The 7945-nt window shown below is 37.7% G+C and overlaps 1 pseudogene; it reads right to left on the bottom strand.

Annotated features, from left to right (window-relative positions):
• Nucleotides 1-6434: 6434 nt before the first annotated feature.
• LOC119627116 (probable ribosome biogenesis protein RLP24 pseudogene) lies at nucleotides 6435-7184 on the bottom strand (annotated as a pseudogene).
• Between the last annotated feature and the right edge of the window lie 761 nt (nucleotides 7185-7945).

Raw genomic sequence — 7945 nt, forward strand, 5'->3', positions numbered from 1 at the left:
CCATTTTCCCTAAGAAATATAAAGAAAATTATCACTTGCTGGATTTAAGTTAAGTCATCCCCTGTAGATTAAGCATTCATGGCCCTCTGATAATAGCATGTGCCACAGCCTCACCCAACGTATTGTGTGGGCCCTTGACTGTACTTTCCTCTCAACTACTTCCAACTGTGGGTCATCCACTCAACAGACATTTCATTGTGTGATTTCCTATTGACAAATGTCTGTCTTGTGCTTTTTGTAATGCTGTTCTGTTTGGAGCAAGTTTGTTCCCTTTGGCAGAAAACACTATTCATGAGAAAAATTTCCTAATGAAAAAAGTCCTAGACTTTGGTGCTGAGTATCAGCAGCATAAGGAAAAGCACAACTGCATGAGGATTAGAACTTTATATGTGTAATTGACTTCAGGCTCCAACCAAAGACAGCATCAGGATAAATCCTCTTATGCTTTAACTTGCTCTGAACCACCTCTCAGATGTCCAGGTTCATCGTAAAACGTGTTGCATCTATGCTTGAAGTATCTTGAGGCTCTAAATCTTTGCGAGAGTATTTTATTCTCTCATCCATGTTAGAAAAACATCATCAGGAAAGCAAACATAGTTACCTGATGGTCTCATGTCAGACTTTTTGTTTATTTAGGTAAGCACCTCTTCCTACTAGTGGACTCACCTCAGAAGATTTCAAAAACAAAAGTCTCAAGTGATGTGGATATTTCCGCCTGGTTGTAGTGGGATAGGCTGGATTGATGATTTTTCACACTAAGCTCTGAGTGTTCCAATGACTTCCTTGGAAGTCTCTCAGGATCAAGAGGGGTGAGTGGAAGGGGCTCCCCCCTCCAGTTTCAATATGAGCTACTCTATTTTTATCCATTTTATATAAATTGATCTCTAATCTGAATTTCATTTGAAAAAAGCGTGTAAGTTTAAAAAGAGAACAGAACTAGAATACTTTTTAAAAAATTCAGTAGTTAGCTTATATTGCATACAAATAAAGTAGGCATGGGATATTGATATTGCTGTTAGTTCAAAGCAGTAACACATTTAAAAATTCATTTGTTCTACAAACGTCTATTGAGTTATGATTGCTGCTAAATATGTTCAGTCTGAGATTCTACCCAGTTTGATGGGATAGTGTTTTTCACAAGGTACATGGCTTTTTGCAGATGTCCACCACTCTATAAACCACATAACTGGAAGGGAACCTAGGAATTATCTAGTCTACCCTCTTCCTTTTTAGTCGAAGCAACTAGAATAGAAAGAAATTTAGTAAGTTGAACAACGATACTTCAGGCACCAAGTGGGCAGCTGAGGTAAATCCACATGCAGCTTGCCCTTTGTGTATAAAAATAATGCATCTTGGAGATGACAGAGGAAACTAAAATATGTTCTGTCTTATTTTATATTACAAGACTAACTCTGTTGATGTCAAGTTGCTAAACCATTAATACATAAAATAAAGAAAAAAATTTACTTTTGTATGTTTGAGAAACATTGTGATAACCAGTCTCTAAATATGAATTCTTTTCTTCCCTGTTTCACTGCACTATTTGCAAAAATTTGTTTCCAAAGAGATCAAGGAAGCATATACACTGATTTATCCTACAGTTGTTGTGAAATTCTGCCTAACCTCAGTCTTGCTCCAAGGTCTTTTCCACTGCAGCAGTCAAGCTCATCTACTATCCCAGTCCTACTAGTGCCAATACCTTGACCTTCCCATGAGATGTTAGGAATCCTTGTGGCTGCTGGGTTAGAACTGGCAATGGAACAGGGAAAGGCTGAGCCAGGCAAGACCGTTAAATCCAGCTGTCCCTGGGCCAGGTTCGTGTAAGAAAAGAAATGGCTTTCTGTGGACAGATGCAAAGCTGAGCTGCCAAGAAGTTTGATGGGATGGTAGAGGAGGTAGCTCTCTAAATATTGGAAATCCCAAGCCCATGGAAGGTGATGGCACATAACCAAAGACCTCACACTTTGGAGCCAATGGACTTGGCTTTAGAATCCCAGCTGCACCTCTTACTGGCAATGAGACTTTGCAAATTTATTTTAACTTCTCTAAGCCCCCAGTTTCCATCTCTGTGAAATATGGTTGTAAAAATGCCATGAAATAATGTATGTAAAGAAATTCATTAGCACAGTGCCTGCCTAATAAATTTTAGTTTCTCTTTTCTTCACCTTAAATTCCTTAGTTTCCTCCCATCTCGGGTCCTCTCTCTCTACGTCTCTATGAAACAGCTCTGCTAAAGAAAGCTGCAAGCTTTTGCTGATCTACCCTTGAAGAAAAGCTCCTTGGAATTTGGACCTACAGTTTGAAAATTTGGCATGCTACACTAACACTACTGTGACAAGGGAAAAATTATTTGTGACAGAGAAAAATTACCTGCAATTTACAATACCCAGCTGCCTCCAAAGGAGGTTCTTTGCTGAACAGAGTGGTGGGTATCAGGATGCAAGGTTAACAGAGTTCACCAAATTGTTCTGCATTAGAAAATTCCTGTTTATTCATTTATTGTAGGAGGTAGGCAGGGGGGAGTCAGGGTGAATGGAAAATGAATGAGATCCAGAAGAACCAGGGAAAACGTGGAGCCTATGTGTGGCAAGATTGAAGAGTGGAAAAGTGGCTAAGGGGAACTTTCTGCGGAGACCCCAGATGTTAAACAGGAATTTTTATTAAAATGTGCTCTGTGGTGCTCCATATAATCCTTTCATGCCTTTCTCCACAAAACCTACAATAATATCTATATTTCTTATCAATTTATTGAAGGAGTTGAATTTGTTCTTGCTGAGAAGTACAAGAACAAATTGAAGTGTTAAGTCCCTCTTCAAGGTGTTTGTGAGCCCAGGACAGGGCTGCCTATGAGGCTCAGGAACACCTGGGTCACATTACTTAAAAATCAGCAACCTCTCCTCTGGCTGAAATATGCATTATTTTAAAAAAGCAGGAAGAAAGAATAAACACCTAGAAACCATTGTCATGGGGCCCAGGACAACACGACTCAGCCCCGAAGGATAAAGGTAGAGTTTCACCAGCCAAAGGTACACATGTCCAAAAGATTGGCCTTAACTCAGTGACGTAGTTTGGATATTTGTCCCTGCCCAAATCTCATGTTGAATTCTAATTCCCAGTGCTGGAGGTGGGACCTGGTGGGAGGTATTTGGGTCATGGGGGTGGATTCCTCATGACTTGGTACTGTCTTCATGATAGTGAGTGGGTTCTCAAGATATCTGGTCATTTAAAAGTGTGCAGCACCCCCCTACTCTTTCTTTTGCTCTGCTCTGGCCGTGTGACATGCCTGCTCCCCCTTCACCTTCCACCATGATTGTAAGCTTCCTGTGGCCTCTCTAGAAGTCGAGTGGATGCCAGCACCATGCTTCCTGTACAGCCTGTAGAACTGTGAACAATTAAACTTCTGTTCTTTATAAATTGTCCAGTCTCAGGTATTTCTTTATAGCAACACAAGAACGGTCTAACACACTCAGAACTTCTCTATGTACCTCACAAAATGGTTATAAGGCCTTCAACTCTTAATTTTTCTATTGTAAACACTGTTGATTATTCAGAATATTTACCTGATGCTGCAAAATTTGTGTGAAAAGTCAAAGAATAAAAATGTTCAATAAATCCCAAGGCAGAGGCTTTCATTTGACTGAGAACTCTTTCTATGGCCAGAAAATCAACAGCAGCAGCTTTCTGAGCTCATCTATGAAGTAATGGGATAATGGATTAGATTTTCAGAGCTTCCAGCAGAGCTTGTGGTCACATTTAGCTCCATTGCTCTACTTCCCTCATGATTCTCTTTGCTTTTTCACAGTGGAACAGGGACTGTTAGCAAGCAAGAATTAGCTTTTAAGAAAAAGGTCACATTTTTTAAAAAAATGAAAGAAAAGAAAAAGGTCACAGAAAAACACATACCTTGAAAAACTAATAGGAGTAGAAACTGGATATGGAGAAAGATGACAGAGTCCAAGAGAGCATCCAGGAAGCTTTTAAGATTTGAGAGTGTTACATAGTATACCACTTTGAAATACTAGCTATTCAGATTAATAAAGCTATAGGAGTTTGTTGTGGAAGCCTAATTGCTTCAAGTCGTTGGTGCCACATCCAGAACAGCTACCATTTTAACTGGAAAATTGGTTTCTACAAAATGATCAACAGGTACAAATAAATGGATGATGCTCTATTGCAATGGTAACATGAAGATAGCCCTGAACATGCTACAGTGAGCTGCTGCATAAGACAGCTCTGAGAATTGAGTGTCATAATGTAGAGGAAAAAGCATAAGGTTTAGAATTAGATGGCCTAGAGGAAAACCCAAGCTCTAATACTTGCTACTTGCCAAACAGGTCGCTCAGTTCTTCTGAACCTCAATAGCATCTTCTATAAAGTGAAGTGTTGTACCTCACACGGTTGTTAAAAGGTTCGGTGAAGAAAAATGCAGATGAAAGCACTTTTAAATTTTTTTCTAATGACGAGAGTAATACATGTTCAATGCAAGCAACTTACAAAGCAGAAAAATACTAAGAAAAATGCCAAAGAAGAACCCATAATCTTACCAATCAAGGAGAACATATAGTATTTCAATATGTCTTCTCAATTATTTTATATGTGTGGGTGTGCGCACACACACACACACACACAAACACACTTCTTTTTAAACAAAAATAGCATCTTGAATGTGCATACTAGTTTTGTAGCCTGCATTTCTACTTAGCAATAATATACTGCAAAATATCTCCCATGCCAATAGTCTTCTACCACCATGTGCTTAGGAAAACACTTAAAACTGTAAATGGCCATTCAAATATCAGTAGTTATTATGAAAATATGAATGAATGTTCTCATTTCTCCCTCAATACACACCAAACCTGAAGCACCCAAAAAGTCCCCCTGCATCGTTTTATTGGCAATTTTCTAAATAAGCTATAAGGTGAACAGAATCCTTTTCTTCTGTCTTTTTTTGTTTCTTTCATGATCTTTTCTTTGTGATAACTAGGAAGAAAAAAGTTACAAAATGAGATTGCATGCCAGCATATTTTATTTTAAATGCCTTTGATTTATTCTCTTCGAATTTGCTTTTCCAACGATGCATGGATTCTGTTGAGATGTGCTACATGTGCACCCTCATGCTTTCCGTTAACATAAGTTACAAATAATTACCCAGAAGTCTGGACCCACTGCCCTTTTGTTTTCCATATCCAAGGTCTTTTGCTCTCATGAAGAATATATACACTTTTTCTATGAACACAAGTAGAATGTAAATTGCAACTCTGATTTGGAAGTAGCACAAAAATGATGAGTGGGCAAGTTAATTTGGTATGAGGATGTTTTGCCCACCTCAACTGACCTGGATTGAGATTTGGAGATGTGGGAACTCATTCTGACTCTCATTATTCATGCATCTTGAGCAAGCCACTCACTTTTCCTCAACCTTGGTTTCTTCATCTGTAAAATAGATAATCTCTGAACTTCTAAGATTTTAAGACCACATTTGGAAAGTCAGGTGTGCATTCTCATGGAACACAGGAGATACAGTAGACAGATATGCCCCAGAAGAGCTCTAACCAGCTGCTTAAATAGTGAAAACTCCTGCGCCACTTTTTTAAAAAAAACTTTTAAAATGGTTTTATGTGCAAATAATGAACAGATGTTGTACCCATAAATTCTACTTTCCAAAAACAGGAGCTTTTTAAAAGAAAACCACATAATAACTTTTAAAAGGTTCTGGGATTCCTCTGCTTCTAGATCATTGCTAGGCTACAAAAATAAAGTTTGTTCTACCAGGAATCATAAGTTAGAACTGAGTATTCTCCCAAGTGGAAATTCTAGAGTATAGTGTCACTCCAGGCAAAGATTATTCAGTTCTCATCCCCAACATCCATAACTACCTATCAGAAGGGTTAAACCAGGTCAAAACAGTCTAGCATAATTAGGCTTCATCAAACAACGTCATTATGCTCTTCTAAGATACAAATAAACCAAAACAGGCAATACTAAAATTAAAATAATATTTGACACTGTCATACAAATTGTTAGTTCCTTGTTGTATCCCCACCTTCCATAACATTAATAAAGGGAATATTTTACTGCAAAGAATATTTTATTTTATACATCACTGGCCATGAATTTTTGCCATTAGTTATTATACAAATGCTGCCTAGTGCCATTATCGAAATGGCATAACCATTTTATATCCACAATTCACTTCTATAGTTATAAGTAAAATTTTTATGATTTACATAAGTACATCTATCAGTGAAGATTTAACACTGAGATGCAATTAAACGTCCGTAATATATTATGTTTTGTAGATGGCAATGTAGGAAAGATATATTTTAATCACTTTTCATTTAAGTGAACTTATGTAAAAAATAAAATAATTTAGCAGTTCCAAGTCTGCAGAGGGCATTTTCAAATGTACATAAAAGAAATGGTTACAGAGATTTTTAAGAAGCATCTTCCCTGTCCACATCCTCTTGTAACTGCCGTGCCATTTTCTCTTCCAACTGCTTCCCTTTGCCTGCAAGAGGGGCTCGGATAAGATGGATGTTTTGCTTGACTTCTTTGAACTTTCTGTAGTGCTTTATTTTTCTTTAATCTGTTCACTATAAATGTAGCTTGGCGTTTCTGTTTGGTCTCTTCAACTCTCTTCATTGCAGCAATAGTTTTATTCCATAGCTCTCACTGGTATTTGATAGGTTCATTTCTATATTTTTCAAATTCAAATGAATTATCCACTGTAAGCTGTTTTCCAGCTGCTTTCCAGAATGCTTTGGTCCACCTAACTTTGTGAGGATTGCGCTTCTTTTTAAAGCTTTTATGACATTTAGAGTTACAAAATCTGAACACCTTGCAATCGTTCTGGATGAACATCATGCTGTGGACAGGGTAGATGGACCCCGAACAGAAATAACACTTCTCGGTACGCATGTTGAACCCATGTGAGTCCCCACCAAACAAACGCCAAGCTTGAGAGCTCTATGCTGCTTATTAAATGTACTCCCACTGGAGCTTCCCAAGTGCTCTCACTCCCTAATCCCTCCCCCTTCAACTTCTCTGGCTTTCCCCCTGTATCCCCCATTCCTCTAAACTCCAGCAACTAAGGGGTTTCCAGCTGTCATCATACTGGTTGGTCAGTGTCCAACTATTTAACAGTTTTAAAATATTTTGAATATCACCCCGGATATAAGAAACTCCTTTGCATCTCCACTGCACGATACATAGAAGCTAAATCCTTGTGACTAAACCCTCTGGGGCTCATAAAGTTGGAGACTGTTTGAAATTGGCCATTTTTATGGAGGTTGCAGTGAACCAAGATTGTGCAACTGCACTCCAGCCTGGATGACAAAAGCGAAACTCCATCTCCAAAAAAAAAAAAGAAAAGAAAAGAAATTGGCCATTTTTACATGTAATAGGTGAAAGTAAAATGAAAAGCTTAACTGAACTTTATGAGTTTTATCGACAAGTATAAATCAGATATATTTATTTTTCTATGTATACAGGTGTTTTATTGTTTAAAAAATAAAGGGAATTTTTGAAAAAACTTTAGTTCTAGACTTTAAAATAACAGAACACATGAATGTATTCTCTTTTTAAAGCATTTTTATGGAGGTATAAGTCACATACCATAAAATTCATCCACTTAAAATATGCAATTCAATGATATGCAAAGAATTTACAACTATCATTGCAATCTAATTTTAGAATATTTTTATCCACCCCAAAAAGCATATATTCCTTAGCAGCCACTCCCTATTCCCTTCTGCCCTCAGCCTCTGGAAACCTCTAATCTACTTTCTGTCTCTGTGGATTTGCCTACTCTGTGTATTTCATATAAATGGAGTCATACAATATGTCAATTTTGTGATTGGTTTCTTTCAGTTACCATATTGTATCAAGGTTATGAGTGCATTTTTTTAATCTGATTCAAGTTGAAACCAGAAGCAATCCTGGGCAA

Source organism: Chlorocebus sabaeus, chromosome 14, assembly GCF_047675955.1.
Source record: "Chlorocebus sabaeus isolate Y175 chromosome 14, mChlSab1.0.hap1, whole genome shotgun sequence".
NCBI lineage: Eukaryota > Metazoa > Chordata > Mammalia > Primates > Cercopithecidae > Chlorocebus > Chlorocebus sabaeus.